We start from the raw sequence: 23,950 nt of genomic DNA on the forward strand, positions 1-23,950 counted from the left end.
CAATATAAGTTGATTATTCCATAATTAGTTCCAAGCAAGTTGTGCCAAACACAATTATATATTATTGTACCTACAGTACAATGGAGAACATTACACCTTCACAGGTACCTACAGAAGAGACAGACTGATGCGTCCTCTGTTATTTACTTGTGCCTTATGATGGTAAATTGAACTGATGGCACCCATACATGACGGAAACCTGTATTCACCATAACAGATATACATCCTCCATTGCGCTGCCAGATGATATGTAGGGATGAGTGATTGGTGAAATTCCCTATTTGAACAGTGGTGAATATATTCACAAATCTGAGCTAAAATTTGCCACGTGTTCCCAATAGTGATGAGCAAAAGTTTTCGCCAGGTTTAGTGTTTTTGTGCTAAAAAAACCTCAAATTCGAATTATGTTACAAAAACTCGAATGACTTATTTAAGTGCAAAACCCCAGAAAACTGTAAACATTCGCCATCTAAAAGTTTGTGGGTTGATATAGAAGTCAATGGGAGTTGTCCTAGGCAAAGTCAAGCCATATTCTCAAACTCAAATTTTGTAAACTCAAATAATTGTCCTTATTAATAAATAAGTGATCATTCAATATGTTGACTTAGAAAACTCTTGAAAACTGATAAATAAGCCCAATAGACTCTAATGGCCACAAATAAGTTGCCTTGAAAAACTGTACACTGACTTTAATGCGTTTTGCAAAATTTTCTGCGAAATTGGACAAAGATGCTTATTACTATTTTCCATGCCAGGAAACAACATCATTAAGGGTTAATGTGAGTTTAAAACTTAATACATAAAAACTCACCCATGTTCTATTCATTCATATGGGATTTTTAGAAGTGTATTTATCTAGGGGTGAAAGCTAGCCACCATTTAATAAAGTTGTAATTAAGTTGTAAACTCACATTTTGATAAATCTGCCCCTAAAAGTGTCAACAGGAGTATTTGAGTTTTGTAATGCATTTGTTTTGGCAGGAAAAAATGCAGTTTTTGGCACCAGAATAACACATTATTAGAATTTTCAAAAAAATAAATTATTTTGCACCAGAAAATAATGGCAATTGACTACAATGCAACAGTACATTTGGCACCATTTTAGAGAACCTCTTATTTCTGTCTGTATGAATTTTGTGGTCACAGCCTCATTACACCCCTACCTAGTGGTTTATTGGTGAGCGCAACTTTCTCTTTTTTGCTAAAATGTAATAAGTGCTCACATGTATTTTCTACTTGTACAGTAGCTCTGCTACGATTTGAGAGATTTATAAATGGATTGTATTAATTGAATAAAAAGATTAGTAAGGCAGTAAAGTGTTCAAATCTATCTGTCTATCTATCCATCTATCCATCCATCCATCCATCCATCCATTCATCTCTATTTACCTATCTGTATATCCACATACACATATTATTTACTTCTTCTATAAGGAAAAATCCCACCCTACACAAAAGCTTCCAGAAAGCCTGTGTGTTTTTGCCCAGCAGCTTAGGAATCAATAGACAATGCTCGCTGAATATATAAGTCTTCCTTGCAGCTGTCAAAACCCAGACTTGTAAAATGCAAGGTAGAATTGTTTTGTCACCATTTATTATGATGATTGTGTGTTTATTTCTTTAGCAGACCTTGTGTTGTTGCAATTTCAGAGAACTGACGTCTAGAGTGAAAGAGTGAATACATTATCATCTCATTTGTCCCCAAATCAAAGCTCAAATCCGATTAACGGCTGATTGGAAAATGAACACTAGCTACTATGAATACATACATACATACATACATGCCTATTTCCGTGTAAGCTTCTGCTTCCAAGCCTTGAAAATAAATTGATGCTTTGCTACGGAACCCTATTTTTTCCTGATCAAAACATGATTATTTCTAATGCTGCTGTGTCGGACGGGCAGGAGCTCTACGAGATGTGAAAGCTTATTGATGTATTCAATTACCCGGCGCCGCCGTATTGTGTGTTGAGAAGAGAGAGTCAGTTATCAGTTCAGCCGAGCTCTGTGTTTCTGCCTAACAAAATCATAACTCCCACAATTACCTGCATGATGGATGGGAAACAGCAGTATCTTATGAGGTCAATGTTGTTGTCATCTCTTTTCCATTTCTGAAATTGCTTTGTAATTAACAAGATTAGATGTACAAAGAACGAAACACAATATTTGCATAATTTGTATGTGCTGCATGTGGTTGCTAGGTTCTGTCTGATTCTCCAGTGCAGCCAACGCTGCTGTATTTGTCTGGGAGAACTGGTTAAAATAACAGCTCTGTGTTGAACTTTCTATATTTGTTGCATTGTGTTGTTTGGATTGGTCTGTGGAAGAGATGCGCAAAGGGTTATGCTGAGCTACATATTTAATACATTTCTTTCTTCTGGTAATGTACTAACCTGCACAGTAATAACAAAATATAAATATTATTTACGGTAATAAAATAAGGGAATATTTAAAAGGACCAGTAACATCAAAAAATGTTTTATATCCAATGAAATATAAGGGCTCATGTATGTCCACAAGTGCAGTGAGCAAAGGGTAATGTTAAATGTGACCTCCATGTTTCTTTCCCACAATGCAGAGTTAATTTCACAAACTTCCTGATGCAATTGCGCTGCAACCGACACAACTGCATCTGGAACTGATGCAACTAAATGAAGGCAACTGGGAACATTTAGTCACAAATTGGGCACAACTGATTGAAAGTCCATCAGGCATCATATCCAGTGTTTGGTGTGCGAGTGACATCTATGCCCAATTCTTAAGCTGCGCCTACTGGACCCACTGCCTGGTCAAGAGGTATTGGCAGCCCCAGGTTCCTCTATGCCAATAAGCATCAACAAGCAGAAGCGTTAGTATCCTGCGGTTTCACCCGCCATTGTAGGGCCTCAAGCATCCAAGGATACAGAGTAGTGATGGGCAAATCTACTTACTATTAAAAGGGGTTGTTCACCTTTAAATTAACTGTTAGTATTTTACTATTCTGAGACATTTTGCAATTGGTCTTCATTTTTTATAATTTGTGGTTTTTGATTTATGCTCAGCAGCACTCTAGCGGCTATCTGGTTGCAAGGGTCAAATTTAACCTAGCAACCAGGCAGTGGTTTGAAAGAGAGACTGGGATATGAATAGAGGAGCACCTACATTTAAAAAAATAAATTAAAAAACGTAATTAAAAGTAAGAACAACATTTTAGCCTCACAGAGCAATAGTTTGGCTGCTGGGATCAGTGACCCCTGTTTGAAAGGTGAAAAAAGTCTGAAGATAAAAGCAAATAATTCAAAAACTATAAAAAAAAATGAAGACCAGTTGAAAAGTTGCTAAGAACAGGCTTTTAGTGAAAAAAAATTACCAGGCATGGATTTGCGGCTAATTTCTGTGATTCACCAATGGGAGTCAATGGGAGTGATCCGAGAAAAAACTGATGTGTTTTTACTATTAAAAATGATGAATACACATTTGGTGCATTTAAAAAAGCAAATTTTGAGTTTATTCAAATTGATAAAAAGTTCCATGCTCTTTCATCTGCCTATGAAATGCTCCGACCAATGTCCCCCTTCTCATTATTTTTGTATCTTCTCATGGTAGAAACATTTTTTTTGTTTCCCAGATTTGTTATCATTTTGTTCTGCCTCTGATGGCTCAGAGAAATGAACTTTACTGGGGATTGGTTGGTTACATTTATTTCTCTCATCTATGGTACTTTTTAGAATTGATTAATACAAGAATTAAACACTATGAAGCCTCTTCAGACTCATTTACATTGTATATAGCAACAATCAGGGTTGGACTGGGCCACCGGGGCACAGGAAAAAACCTGGTGGGCACTGGGGGCCCAGACCCAATCCCCAAAGGGCGATCCCATAGGCCATGGTGGGGGCAGGGGCCCCTAAGGCCTGCACCCCCTAGTCTGACCCTGGCAGCATTTACAGGTAAGGGTATTATAGTCTCCTGGGGTAGATGCCCAGATCAGGGCAAAATCACCTCAGCCCACTCTCTTTGCCAAAAGCCAAAAAATAACAGAAATCTAAACCTGTCTGGCTCTAACACACTTATTTTCCCTCTCTTTTGTTGAATAAGATCTTGTCACCCTACACCCTACAAAACTTCTATGCCTACAAACCCATAAGATTCCCACATTCTCTTGCAGCTCCTGATTTTCCACAGTTTACTTGGCTCTTTCAGGGTTTCTTTCTCTCAGGAATTCACAGGCCCTTGGCTAGCCTCTCTCTCAGGTATCCACAGGTACTTTGACTCTCTCTTTCAGGTATTCACAGGCCCTTGGCTTGTCTCTATCGCTCTGGTTTCCACAGGCCATTTGATCTCTCTCTCGGGTATTCACAGGCCCTTGGCTTGTCTCTCTCTCTGGTTTCCACAGCCCCCTTGCAGGCACACACCCATGTAACTTGCAGTAGCAGCTCTGCCCTCGGCTACCACCTAATTACCTACTGAGAGAGAAAATGAACGCTTTTACCACTAGGTATCCCTGAAGGGACTACTTTACTGTACCTGTTCACACCTAACACAATAGGGTGACAACATTAAAATAGTTAAAGCACAAGGAAAGACCCCCAAAACTCACTTCACCCAATCATTTTTTTCTTGTTTTACCCAAACTAGCTGAAAATTTCCAGTAATTCCACATCCAAAAAGATATATGTTCTATATATTAACAACAACATGCACAGAAATGTACCATATACTGTAGGTGCAAAACAAAAACTGAAATTGTCAGTGTGACTAATTACTTCCACTGCTGTAGGCACCATTCTCACGAAGTCCGAACCTATAAAATACATTCCTATGCATTTTGCTTAACAATGTCATCACTTATAATTGGTTCTTACTTGGTAATTACTTACTTGTGTCACGTGGCTCATAGTATGTTATAATGAATAATGTACCTGCTCCATGTTAAATACATCCTCCGTCCTTGTGCCTTTATTTGGCCATGGATCTCCTTTGTGAATACCTTCCTATAATATAATGTTCTGCAATACATATTCCATAAACATATTGGATGTAATAATCCTAGCGGTAAGCACACACATACAGAATATACATTTTCTATTGTTGGGGCCTATAGAATAAGTCAAATCCATATTGGATATTATCCTCCACTTGGCTATTAAGTACATTTCTGGTGCTGGCTGACATGGTCTCTGCATAATGTGCTGGAGTTCTTGCTTAGGCTAAATTGCTCTTGCATATATATCAACATTAAGAGGGAGGCAACTCTGCACTTGATTTGTTTTTCCTTGAGATAAATTGTTGCATCCCAGCAGGCAGAGGGGAAGAAATGGACTGCTGTTCTGTTAACATTTGCATACATTTAATATAAAAGTTTAAATCTAACGCTATCATCAGTCTTCAATTATGCATGTTTATTTACAAAAAAAAACCCTTTTAAATCCCTTTTGAGATGCGTCTCAGAGGGGAGTAAATCTCCTTTATATATCTGTCTCTGTGTTTTCAAAAGCAGCTCATTATGTTCTCACTGGTTTCTAATGGATCGCAAGGTCATTTGGTAAAGCAACCAGTTCTGTAAATGACCTTCCAATAAAGTCAGGGACGCAGCCATGAGTGCTGCTAGGCATGCAGTTCCTAATTACCCCTTCATCACAGACACCCCCTATAGAATATGTAATGGCACTCTGGGATGTCGTATACATATTACATTTTAAAACATTCAAGCTTATTAATTGATCTGCAAAAACGTTTGCAATCATTCTGAGCTGTGGCAGAAAAGGACCATCTTTCCAATATCATTCTGCCAGTTAGATGGTAGTTGGAACGGATGCTCATTTACACAGATGTTTAAATATAGCCAAACTGCTCGTTACACTCCTCTAACGATCTGCTCCTCAACACCTACCTCATTACCTCTTCAGTCTTCACATACACACATTCAAGACTTTGAAATGGCTGCACCCATCGTCTGGAATTCTCTTCCTCGTTCCATTTGACTTCCTCCCGATCTCCCTGCCTTTAAACAAGCGTCTTTAGAGAAGCTTACCCTTATTGAGCCTAATATTCCTTCAGCATTCTCTGCACTACTAAATGCCATGTTCAGTGCCACATCTCTCAAAAGAGCTTACACTCTAAGGTGTGGCTATGGGCCAGAACACATTTTTTGGTAAAGCGAAACGGGGCCGATTCACTCATCACTATCAGTGGGCAGATCCATTCATTTGGTCGGAGAAGGTTTTGGGAGATGAATGCAATTGTCTGACATGGTCCTTGCCCAGTGGGATTCTCCAGCCTTCCCAAATGACATCTGATGAAGAAACCAATTTGTTTTCCCTACAGATAGCCCAATAAGCTCAGGTTGGCAAGCTGACTCCTGTATTGCCAGCTTTGATATCAAAACTGTTTTGGTAAAATTTCATGTTAAAAGGTATGATTAAAAACCTAACACACTGTAGAAGGTTTCTATGTTCCACTAATGATCATTACCATGTATATACTTATTTTACATCTTCACTAGGTATATTTAGCCTTCATTATGTCTGCATCTCTAAAATGTACGGTATACACCCTATGTCAACATTAGCTCAATAAATAGGACTTGTGCTGAGCATAGTTGTATGGAACATACTATCTATGATTTGTTTTTATCTGGCACTAAACAAGAGTTTTACTTTCATATTTCCTGGCACTTCCTGATCCTGCAAAATTACAAAGGAGCTGATAACACTCATTACCAGTCAACTGAGAAGCCCCTAATAATGAGCTGCTAAAAGGCTGTTGCTTAGAAAAAGGAGGGGTTTGTTTGTTTAAGTGTACATCTGAACTAGCTGCTCGGTTTATATAGAAAAACAGGTAAGGGCAGTGAAAATAGCAACATTTTCAAATGAGTGTTTTATAATGGCATAAAATAGTAAAGAACAGGCAGAATGTAATTTCAACACTTTTACTATTGTTATCATTTGTAGGTCCATTTAACTGTCCATTTAACGGTGTGGTTGTGCTTTGCAGGAGTTGCAGTGTTATTCAAGGACAGTGGAGGGTCGTTGGTTGGGATTCAGTCATTTGAATAATCACTTTTTTTCTGATGTTTCTGTTCAATTTACCCTAAGAATCTCTAGCACTTTTTGCTCTTTCTTTTTAGTTTTGAGCTTTTTTCTTCTTTTTTTCATGTTAGCAGCAATGGTCTCGCTCCAACATTCGCCATGCATTAGCTGTTTCTTCACACGATATGTCTAGGATACCTTTCCCAGCTTCACATGCCATCCCATGGTGTGACAATAGTTTTTGCTAAGCTTCATAACCTAGACAGCTGTAGTGTGAATCTGAAGGCTGTAGGCAAGGATTTTTTGAATGTTTCAGAAAATTAGTCAGTGCTTCGGAGTTGAGTTTAACCACTTGTGAATAGCGCTGGTCATGCCATAAAACATAAAAATACATTTGATAAATAAAATGTCTGGCCAGTGCTCAGGTTATCACAGAGACCACTCATATACCTTATGTACCTTGTGTCTAGTGTTGTGCTGTGATGGAGAGGAGCATGTATAGTAGATGCCTGTGGATTAAATACTATGTTACGGTACTGCAGCAGTACAGTATGTCTCCATTCATGTAGTCATAGGTAAGAATAGCAACCAGCAATACATATGCAGCACTTAGATCATAATATGATAATATGATATTCCAACTGCCCCTTATATTAGTTGTTTAACTTTGCACCTTGGAACTCCAAGGGCTCCAACACAATGAATACAGTGTATGTTTTACATACTGTATTGATGCTATTTTAAAGGGAGGTTCAAGAAACCAGTGTACTGTAAGTGCTGGAAAAATTATTCTGTTGGTATGAAAAACCCAACATATTGTTCTTCGACTTTAGCTTATTCTTCCACTTTTTCTTATTCTTAGCGCCCCCCATTTTCTAAATGCTACTCCTCCTACAGTTTTAAGGGTACAACACCCAAACTCTTGTTGCTTGTGCTTTTCTAAGCAAACCCTCCCCCCGTCTTTTTATGGTGCCGCTCCAAACACCCCAATTTTCCCATTGACTTTGACAGGGAAGATTTTCAAACTGCTGCCATTGTTACAGCTTTAAAGCTACACCCCCCAAACTTGAATAACATAATTATGGGGCCACCCGGAATGAAACAGTGGCATTTGTTGGATGATCCAAAGTTGGAGGGGCCAACAACAGCCAATCAAATTTCACCCATGGACTTTAATGGGGAAATTGAAACTGAATTAAGATATGAGGATTGTTGGATGCCCAAAAGTGGGCAAAGCTGTGAACAGCCAATCAGATTTTACCTATTGACTTGGCAGACATTAAACCTGCTGCCATAGGGCACAGTTGCTGGCAGCAAGTTGACAAGGCATGTCATATGCGTACAAATAAAGGTGGCCATACACGTTCAGATTTTAGTCTTCTTGCGATGAACGTTTGAATATTGGTCGTGCAATGCAACATTCAGATTGAAATTATAGGATAAAGCCCTTAAAATAACAAATCGGAGAACATTATGAACATAAAATAGTTGGCAGACAAAAGTCATACAAAAGTCACTTCCACTGTAGGCCCCCCAAGTAATTAACCCAATACACAATACGTGCGCAGATTTATTCATAAGCTGACTGTTCTACCCATGGCGATCGACTAAACTACTGATCACTATGGTACGAAAAATTATTGAGAAGATAAGTCGCAACCCACATATGGGCCGAAAAGTTTATGAAACTTCGGACAATTTTATTAGTATGTGTATGGCCAGCCTAAGAAAGAACTTTGCTGACAGTTATTAGAACACTAGAACAACTAAAACTGCTAGAACCACTACAACTACTACAACCACTAGAACTACTGTAAGAACCAGTACAAAGCCGCCAGCTACAAACTGCAGTGATAACACCGAGAGTGCGACAGTTGTAGCGGTGATGGTTGTCGTACCAGTTCTTGTGGCAACCACAATCTTGTTAGGAGTTGTAATGTAAGTCAAGCATACAATTACCTGTATATTAGTGATGAGTGAATGTGTCCCGTTTCGCTCCACCATAAAATTTGCAAAATGGCAAAAAAATCAAGCACAGTAAATTAAAATGTAGAGAGCAAAGAGATCTCTAGAACATGACAAAGATGGTGGTACAGTGCACAGTGGAACAAGGTCAGTGATTATATACACTGGGTGGGGGTGCCTAACAGCTTGGCATCCCCCCTCCTTTCTATGTCCTTTAATCTACACACTCTTGGGGAAGAAAAAATTGTTATATACATGTAACAGTCTAGTAAAAACATGTACATATTGATCATTTCCCTGTAATGCATCCCCTTTTCAAAGGAAAACAACTCCAGTTTATTGAACCTTTCTTTATAAGGTAAATCACTCATTCTTTGAATCCATCTGGTGGCCCCTCTTTGAACTGTGTTTTTAAACAAATATCGGCAGACTGATTTGTGTGAACTGAAGATAATGACTGTAAATCAATGTATATGTCCCCGAATTCATCCGTAGATGCAAATTGCAACAAAAAGGAACATTTGCACAAATTTCTTTGGAAACTGAGAAAAACCTACCTCAATCAGTACTTGATCAAATGGAAATAACAGGAAGGTTGTCACCAGATAATAATAAGTCACCTCAGTCAGTACAGGCCAACCCGTTATCCAGAAAGCTCCAAATTACGGAAAGTCCGTCTCCCATAGACTCCATTTTAATCAAATAATTCAGTTTTTTTAAATTGATTTCCTTTCTCTCTGTAATAATAAAACAGTACCTTGTACTTGATCCCAACTAAGATATAATTACCCCTTATTGGAGGCAAAACAATCCTATTGGGTTTATTAATGTTTTACTGATTTTTTAGTAGACTCAAGGTTCCAAAATACAGAAAGACCCCTTATCCGGAATACTCTTGGTCCCGAGCATTCTAGATAATGGGTCCTATACACTTTTATTAATGGCGATCTGTTTCTTTACACACTGGGGCCATGTCAGACTCTCAGCAAGTATCTCAATACTCACAGTAGTATCTCAAGAGCCTACAAAATGGTAGCCTATCCCTTTGCTGGTATATCATTCATTTCATCCCTGTCCAATGACTTTTCTCCCAACCGCATACACATCTGCCCCTTCCATTAAGTATGCAACATTTTAGGCTAAAGATCATGAATTTGGTTTAAAAAAAACCCCTCAAATTTTCAATGTGTCAAGTTGAAAAAAAACACAAAAAGACTTCAGCATATGAAATCTTGCAAGGTCATGTTGAATTCAACTGTAGCTGTTGTAGGCAAAATGTAAACTATTTTGTTTTTTTCCCAGTTTTTTTTTACCTTGTTGACCCATTAAAATTCATGACTATATTAAGAATTTGTGCTTTTGATTTTTTTTCAGTTTTATGCAATTGCTTTTTTTTTAATTCTGATTTTTAATAAATAAGGTAACGTTTTTCAAAGTAGAGAAAAAATATGACAATTACATAAATACAAATTTAAATAAATGACTTCCTAAAGTCACTGTCATTAAAAAGGATTATTCAGCAAACAAACATCTGAACTAGTGATGAGAGAATTTTTTCTCCAGGCATGGATTTGCAGCAAATTTCCACATTTTGCCATTGGCGAATTGTTTCGCGAAACTTCTGAGAAAATCTGAAAAATTAGTTGCGTGTCAAAAAACGCAGCAAAATGTGCACGGTTGCGGCAAAATGGGCATGTGACAAATGCGTTTCGTGGATTTTTCATCATTTCATGAACGCTCATTTTCGCTCATCACTAATCTGAACTAATGCTAAGAAAATAATAAAAGCAGCAGCCATAACAAGATAAAACAGGGGCACACCCTACTTACAAGGTTCTCCCCCCCAATTCCTGTTTAAGGACCAAAAGACAGTTACTGTGTGTGTTGGGTGTCAATATACTTTAGTGGGGTGGAGATGGGCTCACCAGATTGGGAGATCTGCAGCAAACCTGTAACTGCCATCTTAGAGCAGTGATCCCCAACTAGTGGCTCGCACGCAACAAGTTGCTGACCAACCCCATGGATGTTGATCCCAGTGGCCTCAAAACAGATAAATATTTTTAAATTCCTGGCTTAGAGGCAAGTACTACACTTCACTCTGTTTGTCTGGAGGCTCCCAGTCGTTCCTTTTCACTTATATACTTGTGTAGTGGTGAGCTATAAACTTAAAGGAAAAAGAAAGGTAAAGTCACTTGGGGGTGCCAAAATGTTAGGCACCCCCAAGTGACTTTAACCGCCTACCTTTTACCCCGGGCTGGTGCCGCTGTCAGGAGAAAACAGCACCAGCCCGGGGTAGCTGCCGGCGCTTCCTCCTTCCGGCTTCACTGCGCGCGCATGCGCAGTAGAGTGAAAAGCCGAACTTAAACATTTAAGTCGGCTTTTTCGCTCTACTGTGCATGCCCGGCCACCGGCAGTTTAGGAAGTGGAAGGCGGAAGGAGGAAGTGCTGCGCTCCAGGTGCCCCGGGCTGGTGCTATTTTCTCCTAACAGGGGCACCAGCCCGGGGTACAAGGTAAGCGGTTAAAGTCACTTGGGGGTGCTTAACATTTTGGCACCCCCAAGTGACTTTGCCTTTCCTTCCCCTTTAAGCTTAAATTTAATGGTTTCTTATAACAAGCCAAACGCTCACCAAATTAGACTACAGGTCCGGGTGCTTATGCCCCGAACCTCTCACTCTGTAGGTATTCAGTCTTCATGTTAGTGCAATTAATATACTACGTACAGTTGTGAACGGTTAGATATACACTCACCGATTCCTCTTAGTGGCCCGGGTGCAATGCCCCAGACCCACAGCAAGGGAAAACACTACCTCAAATCAGGTGTAGAAACAGCACCGGCATGCACTCAACTTCAAAAAGCTTTATTCAAGGATCCAGACCTGACGCGTTTCGTGTGTTGCCACACGTATTCATAGGTACTAGAGGCAAGTACTGACTGCATAAAACCTCTTGTAGGCTGCCAGTACACATAGGACTACCAGATTTATTTGGGGAACTTTTTTATGCTTCTGTTGCTCCCCAACTCTTTTTACAATTGAATGTGGCTCACAAGTAAAAAACAATGTTGGGCACCTCTGTCTTTAGAGAGTACCAAGCCTGAAAATAGCAATGAGGAATATTTGAGAGAAATCTGATTGCTAACAAAGTTTTAACAACCTTTACAATTATTTTATTATGTACATATTTAGCTTAATTCACTTTTTATGTTGGTAGCCTTATGGATCTATACATTAAGCATTTAAATCAGTAGCATGCAGTGTTGTGGTGGATAAGGACATTTTTACCACCTTGGTCATTGTGCTGACCAATGTTCTGCACTATCCCAGCTGCTCCATCGATTTTATAGAAACTGCATACATAGGTGGCTTGTATTATGATAAATAAATCTTGTAGGAAAATCAACTGTGCTGTGCAGCATATAACATACGTGTGTCCTCTTCGAGCCACGTTCAGGCAGAGTGAAAATAAACAAACTATACCCTGCCATCTTCCAACTGTTTGGGCTTTATCCTGCTCTTTGTTCACCTCAATTTTCTGCTGGCATTTTGCTTAATCTTTTGTAATTGCTTTCTCTGGAGCTAGGTGGTCTCTAAGTCACTAACATTCTCATTTGCAAGAACACATATGCTCCATTTGACCTTAAATTCGGCACCATCTGATATTACCTTAATCACAATGTTCTCCACTTGTCTCTGATATAACCATGCATTCTCTTGAAATATCACTGTTAGTTCTAAATCTGTAAATACTTACTTGGACAGAAGACTCCTACACAAAATGCTGCAATATTTACCTGAGCAACACACTCTCAACAGATAACTAAATTCAGCAAAGAATCTCTGTAAAGCCTTGATAAAGGTCTTGATCAGTTAATCGAATATTTTCAACCATAAGGGCTTTGGAAAAAAGCGGAAGAATCTCATAAATAACTTGATACGAGCCTTGGAGTTGTTATGCTGGACAAGTCTTGGCAAACACAAGTGTCTTTAAATCATTGATAAAGCTCCTGGTCCGTTAACTGACTATTTTCCATTAGGAAAACCTAGGAAAAAGTACAAGGTTCTTAGGAATAACTACATATGAGTACTTGATGTGTTATGTAAGATAAGTCTAGGTAAAAACAAGTGTCTTTACCTTAGTCACAGATTCATCGATTGATATCCATGTCATCTCTAGGACAACTTGCTGGGTAAGATACACAGCAGGGCTCATTTGTAAATGCCAGGCAGTAATTTATTGCAACTAGTTGCTTTGGGTTACTACCAATGGGCAAATTTACCCAGCGTTTATAAATGAGTCTCAGCATCTTTGTATATATACCTGTCCCTCTGCCTAAGGTGTGCCCTGGGTGTATTTCACCAATGGAGTTTCATGTTTTTAAAGACACATATTTCAAGGACTCTCATGAAATCCTGACACACTTTAAAACTGACATTTTGAAAAATATACTCCAATATGCTAAGGAAGCATTTCTGTGGTCAAAGTGTCAGGGCTGTTAGGGAGTGGGAAAGTGTCACATTGACATCCTTGGGCTGGGACAGTAAAGTCATTGGGTGGGGTTGGGATGTCAAGGGGTGGGGCTATGAAGTGGTGATTGATCACCAAGTCAATCTAGGAGAATCCTGCCTGGTTTTTCAGCATTTTCTGGGCTGTCTGGGTCAAAACCAGGCAGGGGGCAACCCTAGTGACAGACAAGAAACAACAGATAACAGTACACTCACCTTTACCAAGAAAGACCTACAATTGGCCACTGATCCCAGGTTCCTTTACAGATCCACAACCCACAGCAGCCCCCACTCACTAGATCTGGAAACTGAAGTCCTGCAACAGTTTAAGTGCCAAAGGTTGGCTGTCCCTATATTAACGAAATCTATAGCGGGCAACCACTTACCAAACATTTTCCCTCAACAAATGAGTAACCATTTAATATTAATCACTCCCAATGACCTACTTAATGTTGGGTATCAATCACTTGATGAAGAGGTACACTAAATTGTTCATTAGTTCCTCTTTGATTGATGTATCTATAACCCTGCTGCATTGTGGGGAGGAGTCGATTTTCTCTCCGTGCTGTTCTGAATTCTGAAGGAGAACCAGGTCTCGCTGAACACCAATTCAATACAGGCCTGTAAAGTCATTAACCTAATTAGCAATGTCAGAATAAGAAACTGCATACGATATTAAACAGGAGCAGCAATTACTTTTGGTTGGTGCTAAACAAGTTTAAATGTAATTGGGAGTTATAAGGAATAATAATGCAATGAAAGTGCACCCTTGAGATCAAAAGGAAAAAAACATTATAAATGGCTGTAATTTGCAAATGCATATTTTTCCTCTGTGAAGTACCATTTATTCCATGCCCTTCTGTAGTCTAGGAGTCAGGTCTCAGTTTGAAAATCTGTCAAATTATATTGTAGGTATTAACCAGTTAAAATCTGCAGTGAAATTTGATGGAGGCTCCGGATTATCAAAATGGCTCCTTACATACAACTCAAAAAGCAATCTTAATGGCTTGCTACTACATTGGAAATTTTAATTCAGGTTCATAATGCTGCAAACCCAATGCATAAATGCTTGGAATATATACAGAGTTAGTGAGGTTCGTTACATACAGAACTAAGGGGCGTGTTTACTACGATTGGAGATAAATACCTCTGGTGATGTTGCACATAGCAACCAATCAGCAATAAGATTAGAACAGTCACCTACAAGTTAGAAATCAAAGCAAAGACCTAATTGGTTGCTACAGGCAACATCACCGGTGATATTTATCTACGTTCTTAGTAAACATACCCCCATATTGATGGTGGTATCAAATAGTGATGGCAAAGTAGAGTTTGATGTGCCATGGAAAGAAGGGAATTTGTGGCGCATTAAATAATAAATTATTGGTAAAAGTTTACCTCTATTTTAAATATTAGGAAAATGTTTAGCTACTGTAATTAGTGTATATGATCTATTATCTCAGTTTTTACTTTTATTATTGCAGTAAGTTTGGCAATGTGAAGGATTGTTGAGTATGTAATCAAGGTGGCTATTGGCTTTGTTCTGTACCTATTACGTGCATGACCATTGCTCACCAATAGCCCCAAAACAAATGATTTGGTCCACAGCAGAATCCTTTCATACCTTTACCAGTCTTTAAATCTTTGGGCTAGATTATGTACACTAATTAAATTAGTGTATCAGTCAGGACAGTGACTAAGGTGTTTATATTCCAAGGCCCCCCCTGAAACCTGGTGCCTGTGCTAATATTATGCCCCTGCTGAGAAGTTTACTTCTACTATGGGTTGACCAGCATTCTCAGCTCTTATCCACGGAATATCCAGGGCAAACAGGGGGGGCCTCCTTAATGTACTTGTGTGTGTGGGGAGGGGAGTTTCTGTTCTTGAGAGCTTAATTGTTGATTGTCATGCACCCCTTATGTCCCTCCATCAGCCTGGGCCCCACAATTATTTTGAATAAAGTATAACAGTCTTCAACAAGTAGTAACAGCAAATAATAGACGCATTGTTGGAGCACTAGGGAGTGCAAAATGGTGCACCATAATGCTCCAAGAAGCACTTGTATCTGGGACCATGTTAAGATCTGTACTGGATTACAAATCCGGTATAAGGTGCAGAGGTTAGTACTAGCAGGCACAAGGCAGCCCTGTCCTTATTGCCTCTCAAGTCAGTCATACAAAGCTGTATTGTGAAACTTAGAATACAGGAACACAAAGGAAATATTAGAAACTTCAAATCCGATACACAAACTGACACGCAAATATCTAGACATTTTTTTGAATATAAACACAGTGCTGCACAACTTAGGTGGTGCGTTCTTGATGAGGTAATTCCAGATGTAAGAGGCAGTGACCGTAAGAAAGAACTCTTGAAACGAGAGGGTAAATGGATTAAAAAGCTTAATACTTTATTACCTAACGGTCTTAATGACGCTTGGAGTCTTTTTGTAACTTTGTTGGTTTTATGTTTATATAAATGTATATAAATTTATATTCCAGCGTGTGTAGCTACATAAAGATAATGGTAAGATTAATTTTCGCTGGTGATATTACCATTACTAATATTACTAATTTATTATGAATGTATTTTAATAGTATGTAGTACTAATTTTGCGCTTGATAGGTAGGCATATATTGTGTGCAGTTTTTAATACCCTGGTACATGTATATATGATATATGTGAAGTTTGTTATTTAATGGTTTTTCACAGTGTAATTGTGTATTCATAAAATAAGAGTTAATGTATGGGATTTTTTACAGAATTTTAACTGGCACTATTGATGGAACACAGAGACACATCTGAAATGAATAATATGGACAAAGGAAAAACCTTTGCCTTTTTGATGGACACTTTTGAGTACCAATCAATGGACACGAGGGGTGGGGCTATGGATTTAAAATGTTCACACCGTTGAAAATGTTTCACACTTGATAAAGGGAAACCTGTCATGTGCAGTGGTCTGAAATAAAAGTATTTTTAGCAGATATTCTGCATGGTGGTGCTCTCCTCTGTGCTTAGAATTGTGTTGGAAGTTGAGCGGTGTGCCTTTGAGGATTGATGCATCAAGTCTGAGCAGTAGGCTGTGCAGTCGAATATCTATACTCTAAAGCTGTATTCATGCAGAAAGTGCAGGTCCTCCATTCTTGAGCAAAAGGACCTGCGTCTGTGAGTGCTTACCTATGGGACAGGTTGCAAAGTGTGGAAAACATGTCAACCTGTCTGGTAAATATGTATGAAAAGTACCTTCACTTTTACTGCAGCCTCCTAGGATGTTATTATGATAATTACTGTATATATGACTGAACTGGAAAAAGTATAATCAAGTGCTGATTTAAGAATACGTCCCTGAACTGCAAGTCCAATAATACTTAACATTTTATGAGAAGTTGGAGCATTCTTAGAACTGCAGTCAATCAGCCTTTGGATGGATCAACACAATTATGGAAGGCTAATGGAGAATACAATGGCACATCTTGATTCATTTCCAATTTTCCACTAATTCATAGATTTCCATTACTATAGCTAAAACAAATGTGTACAATTCTAAAGCAGCAACAATCTTTAGAGGAAATCTTATTTTGTATTAATAACAAGCTGAATGAACCAAGTCACGAGTAGAGTTAAATGTACGGCAGCACCCTGGGTTATTAGAAGAATACATTCTATATTACTTTTTTTGGTCTCCTCATATTGTAGAGGTAAGGCATCTTGCTTAACCCCTGGTAGTGTAGTGGAGACGTTGCTTGCTGAATACTTGAAAGGCCAAGGTAATAGTGTGCCTGTCTTTGTGATAGTCTATTTAATATTTAAAACGCCTTGAAGCTACTGACTTTATTATCTGGACTTTCATCTCCTCTCACACAAGCCATACTAACAGATGATTGCAGACAAAGGAGTAAAGAGTTTGTCCCCAGATTCTTGTCTGTCAGTGGTGGGTTCATTTGGAGGCCAGTTCTGCAAGAGGTCGGGCTGAAGAACGTGATAAGGCAATACAAACTACAGAATCAGGTCATTTATTTATCCATGCTCTGTGAAGTATTCATATTTTTCCATGTAGAGAAGAAAGATTGTCCAAAACTAAAAGCCAAAGCTATATAAACCAGAACTTGAAGTGTGCTCCTTAGTGTGCATTTAACAAGCATTTGCCTCCTGTATCTGGAACTTCACTCTGGATAATAAATCCACTGTGAGGTGCAGAGGGTTCTGCTGTGGCCTGTGCCTGCCAGCATTCCATAGCTTTTTATGTGCAAATGATGCAGGGAGGCACATCTACATAGCCCTTCTGCCTGCTCCTCATGAATACTGTGCTGCCAAATGCAGGCACAGCTGTATGCATCAGGGAACCTGCTACAATTTGTTTAAATGCAGGGTGGGGGGAAAGTTGAATGACATGATTGATTGTGCAGTCCACTATCAACCTCCAATGCATACTTCTTATCTAGGGGCTAATGTTAAGATGTTAATGCATTGAATCCCTGACTACTCATCCACTGTCTCCATCAATTGGGAGTAAAACAAATTAACAAAGTGCCACTGTGCAATTACCCTCAAGTAGAACCCTTTATAAAAATATGTACATAACCCTTTCCAAGATCACCAACACCTTATTTCACCTTGACAAAATATCCACATCACACCCCATCTCTTTTTGAGGGGTCAGATGTGAAGCTCCTGCTGTGGTTGGACCACATAGCATGGTCCTTAAACTAAAGGTTCCAACCCATGTAACAGGTCTTCTGGCTGAAATTATACCTGAATTGTAGACAATTGCAGACCATTTTCCCTGTGATAGACCAAAATGCTTTATACAATTACAGACAGGATCATCTCCCTTAAGTTTCAGATACACCAGAGTATGATAGCTGAAATGTTTTATCTATGTTTTCTGATCACCATAATTACCCTCCATATCAGTAAACCTGCCAAGGACCAGCAAAAAAACTACTCAGTGATCTGTACTGTCAACTCACCACACCAATTAAACATGCACTGAAGTCTTCAGAACGAGTATAATGGTGTAAGAATACTATATCAGCCACACAGATATTTAATACTAATGCCTTGTTTTATTTTGTTCCTCATGACTGCAGTAATTTTTCTACTAGCAGTTTAATATATGGGATCTAACACGAGCAAAGGAACATTTTTGCCAAACAAGAGATAGAACAAAAATAGATTCTCTGCCTTTCTGCTGTGGGTGGGAAAAAAAACAAACAAACAAAATCCTGCCAAAAAGTGTTGCTGTAGAAAGGGACATGGTTCTCATAATAATGTGTCTGTAGAGGAAGGTAGAAATGAGGACATGTCCCCAGATAAGCATTTAGACATGGAAATAAATAAAATATGAAATTTCTTTCACTGCAGCAGAAAACAATACGGAAGAGGCAGTTGCAATGGGTAAAGTTTGCAGCAAAAAAAAAACATTTATGAGAGAGAGAGAGAACTTATTACCAATACAGGATAAGGATGAAGATAATAACTAAGTATTGGCAGAAAAAAACTTTCTGAGCACATAGTTTCTCTTTGGGGGCTTAAGTTAGTTTTAATGCATATTTAGTGTCAAGATTGACTTTATTGAAGGGTGGATCAATGGTCAAGGGGGAACCTATGCAACCCATCTGGCAACTGACCACTTACATAGACCATTATAACTCAATGTAAGGTTCATATAAGCAAAATGTTGCTTGCATGTGGTGCAATAGAGGCTGTGCATATTGTAAAACATCCCAACACACAAACTTACCAGCGCTGCGTACATAAGTAGTGCTTTATAAATAAAAATATACATACATACATACATACTTACCATTATAGTGATATTATTTTATATAACTTTTTATTTTTGGGATACATAAATGGAAACAAATCACAGGGATCAAGTAGGATCCCTGAAGGAAGCTTATTTATTACCATTACGCTCATTTCATTACCATTATAATACTAATTTACAGTATGAAACAAGACAGTTAATGGTATTCTCTGCATAGCAGAAAAATATACACTGTGCAGCCAAAAGTATGTGGACATCTTCCTGTCCAAAATCTCAGTTCTAAATAAAGGGAAATAAGAAGGGGTTCTCTCACTGGGAAGGTTTTCCGCTTGATGTTGGATCTTTGTTGGTGGGATTTGCATTTGTGCCATTTTGGGCAATCAGGTCCAACTCACAGACTTTGTGCAGGCCAGTTCTTTTACATTCACCTCTGCAAGCCAATTGTATAATTTGTGAAGTACCCTTCCTCAAACTGTGGCCAAAAAACAGAAAGCATGGAACTGCTAAGAATGCAATTAATTGTATGATTTGGTGGCAACTATGTTGGCAATAATGCATGGGGCTTTAATACCCAATTGCAATATTTAGAAGGTGTGCCACATACTTTTGGACATACAGGTATGAGGGGTCATTTATAAAGACCAGGGGCAAAAGGGTAATACTTTCAGTTTGTAAATTAGCCTTAGGGGTGTATTTATTATGCTGTGTAAAACTAATTCGCCAAAAAGATGGAGTAAAAAGCTGTGTAAAATAAATGGAAAAGATCGCCATCTGAACGCCGGATATTACACCATTATTTCCCATAAGTTCCGGTGGAAGAAAAAAACGTTTTTACGCCATTTTTACACGGCGAAGCCTGGCGATGTGTGGCGAATTTTCTTGCCGTTTTTTACACAGCATAATAAATATGCCCCGTGTATGTTAAATTATAAACAGGACTTGTATCTGACTATCCCCATACATGCACTCTGCCAAAGTAAACAGTCGCAAGTATAGTTATTAGTGATGAGCGAATCTGTCCCATTTTGCTTCACAGAAAAATTTGCGAAACGATCCAAAATTCGTGAAACCCGGGTGTCGCGCAACCATGTTGGTGCCAGTGACCACCCCTGTTTTTACATGACCATGCCCATTTTTACACAACCGCACCCATATGTACATGACTGCACCCATTTTGTCGTGATTGCTCCTATGTTTACGTTCCCATCGGCTTTTTTGATGCGCAACAATTTTTTTCGCGCCAAATTTTTGAGGAAGTTTCACGAAACAATTTGCCAATGTCAAAATGCGGAAATTTGCTGCAAATCCATGCCTGGTGAAAACATTTGCTCATCACTAGCCTTGATATCCAGTCAGGGAAATGTCTACAATGGGCTTTTACAGGGACAAAATGGAAATCAATCATGGCAGAAGACCCTAACAATATTGTCCACATTGTCCAGAGTCTTCTGACTGATGGACTCCAATTATTCTCTCTCTCGCTGGATTTTAGTAGTTCCTCCAGAACATAATCATGAGGGGCATCTGTAAATCTGCAAATTGTTACACAATCAAATAAATTCAGCGCAGTGTCATATTGACAGCTGTTAAATTAAAAATAATCACTTTAAACACAAGGGAATATTTATCATTAATTTGGGAAGCACAGTTTTAGGATTTAATTATAGATAGTCATTTAGATTATTCAGCCATATATATTTATGATATTGCTCGCACATTGTTATTAATGAGTCTATGTTTTCAGATCAGATAGCACTTTCAGTAAAATTGTATTTCAGAAATGCCACCTGCAGCTGTCCTCAATTTTTACTAAAAAGCTGATTGTTCGCCTATGGCGGAATATAAATGTATTGTCTCAGCTGAGGCTACCGTATGTGGCCATAGTCCATGTTGTAACATTTTGTGTTTAGAAATGCTAGTGGACATTAAAAGGATTTATAGAGTGCATGCAGTAATAATGACATGGGTGTTAGAGTACATAAAACAGACAACTTTTTAGCTTGAGGATTAAGTGGGACTAAGGGAGAATAGTACAGTGTTGCTTCATGAATCCATCCACAATTTTGCTAGTCTACAGCTCCCACCATGATAATAGAAAGGTTTATGTCCCTGTTAATAAGAACTGCTTCACCCTTACTTTATAGTAGTCAATCTTGTCTCTAATATAGGGATTAGGACTGGGTTATCACAACATCCCTTTATACCTCCTCCTTCCTAAACATCTCCAAGAAATTTTATATATATATATGGAATAATAGCCCCAGCATATTAAAAGCCACCTCAAAAGCACTCATTCTACATTTCCATCTATCAATACATCTATCTAGTTATCTATCTATCTATCTATCATCTATATCAGTGCTGTCCAACTTCTGCGGTGCCGAGGGCCGGAATTTCTCTAGCATACATGGTGGAGGGCCGTTAATGGAAGCCAGTTTTGACCACTCCCCTTTTTGAAACCACACCCACTTCAAACCACACTTATTTTATCACAATGGTGGTAGCACAGCAAAATCCCAAATGCTTGGTGCTTACTGTGGGGATATCAACCATCATTCATATGTGAAAGAATTATGTCATATTAAGATATACCCTTAAATTCCATATGCCTCCTCCTCCCCTGTGTATAGCAGAGCAATCCCCAGTACATAATTACACACTTTAGGGACCATTTAATGGCTATTTCCAACTGCTAACAAACTCCCACAAACCCCTGCCAGGTTCACCTCCCACAAGCAGCATAGGGCAAGCAGAGTATGGCACACACAGGCAGCACTCTACCTTTCCTATGCTGTCTGTGTGTGCCCTACTCTGCCTGCCCTACCCTGCCTGTGTGTGCCATACTCTGCCTGCCCTACCCTGCCTGTGTGTGCCATACTCTGCCTGCCCTACCCTGCCTGTGTGTGCCATACTCTGCCTGCCCTACCCTGCCTGTGTGTGCCATACTCTGCCTGCCCTACCCTGCCTGTGTGTGCCATACTCTGCCTGCCCTACCCTGCCTGTGTGTGCCATACTCTACTTGCCCTATGCTGGGTGTATGTGCCATACTCTGCCTGCCCTACCCTGACTGTGTGTGCCATACTCTACCTGCCCTATGCTGGGTGTATGTGCCATACTCTACCTGCCCTATGCTGGCTGTATGTGCCATGCTCTGCCTGACCTACCCTGCCTGTGTGTACCATACCCTCCCTGCCCTATGCTGCTTGTGTGTGCCATACTCTGCCTACCCTATGCTCCCTGTGTTAGCCATACTCTGCCTGCCCTACCCTGCCTGTGTGTACCATACCCTCCCTGCCCTATGCTCCCTGTGTGTGCCATACACACAGGCAGCATAGTCCAGGCAGTACCTACATAGGTACCTACAGTACCTATGTCTGAGGTGTGAAGAAGTGAACAATGGGGGTGATTACAGCCTGAGCCTGAGGTGTGAACACTGCAGGGGGTGAACAATGTAGGTATTAAAAGGTGTGAAAAACACAGGGGATTACATTTGTAAACAATACAGGAGGATTACAGCCTGAGAACCATGCAGGGGGCCAGTTAATCTCAGTACTGATACCATTTAAAGCTTACTCAAAGGTAGGCCATCAAAGCAGCCAGACAGGTGGGGGGCCACACAGAGGGGGGTCGGGGGCCGCATGCGGCCCGCGGGCCGCCAGTTGGACAGCACTGATCTATATAGTTATCATCTACAGGTATGTATCATATAGCTCTCTTTCTTTATATATATCTGTCTATCTATCCATCTATTTAGTTATCATCTATTTATCTATCCATCTATCTAGTTATCATTTATCCATCTATTTATCTAGTTATCATCTATTTATCTAGCTATCACCTATCTATTTAGTTATCTATCTAGTTATCATCCATCCATCTATCTAGTTATCATCCATCTATCCATCTATCTATCCATCTATCAAGTTATCTATCTATCCATCTATCTAGTTATCATCTATCCATCTAGTTATCATCCATCTATCTATCCATCTAGTTATCATCTATGTATCATATATCTCTCTTTCTTTATATCTCTCTTTCTATCTATCCATCTATTTAGTTATCATCTATTTATCTATCTATAAATATCTATTTTGTTATTATCTATCTACCCATCTATTTTGTTATCTATCTATCGGATAGGCTCTATAAAGGCTCATTTGAAAATTACTTGCATTAGGCTCACCATTCTATAATTAGCTCTTCTTTCTGCATTCAGTTCCTGGTGTGCATGGAGTAGACCTTTAATACAGTCCCAGGCTACCTAAGGCAAAATATGCATTCATTTCTATTTGTGTTTTTCCCATGAATACCTTTCATATACAAAGTGCAAATGTGATGGGCAAGGGATAAAATAACAGATAACACATGTATTTAGCTTATTCTAAGTTAGGCAGCCTCCTTTTTCTTTGAATGTATAAAAAATAAGTCATCCTATAATGATGAAACAAGTTTATCCTCAATGATGGACAACACCCCGCCACTTCATTTCCAACAATACATGCAATATCCTTAGCAAGCACATTTATATTTTCTTTCAAGATGTGATATATAAAATCCATTACTTGTGCTCACACAACTTGGTATAAGGTTAACAGTGATGTCAGCATTAGGATTACAACCAAGAAGCAGGCGAGGCTTTTATATAGCTGATGTAATGTGGTTAGAAGTGTTTAGTGGACAGAAAAACTTAAAATTGCAT

This window comes from Xenopus tropicalis, chromosome 9, assembly GCF_000004195.4.
Source record: "Xenopus tropicalis strain Nigerian chromosome 9, UCB_Xtro_10.0, whole genome shotgun sequence".
Classification (NCBI taxonomy): Eukaryota; Metazoa; Chordata; class Amphibia; order Anura; family Pipidae; genus Xenopus; species Xenopus tropicalis.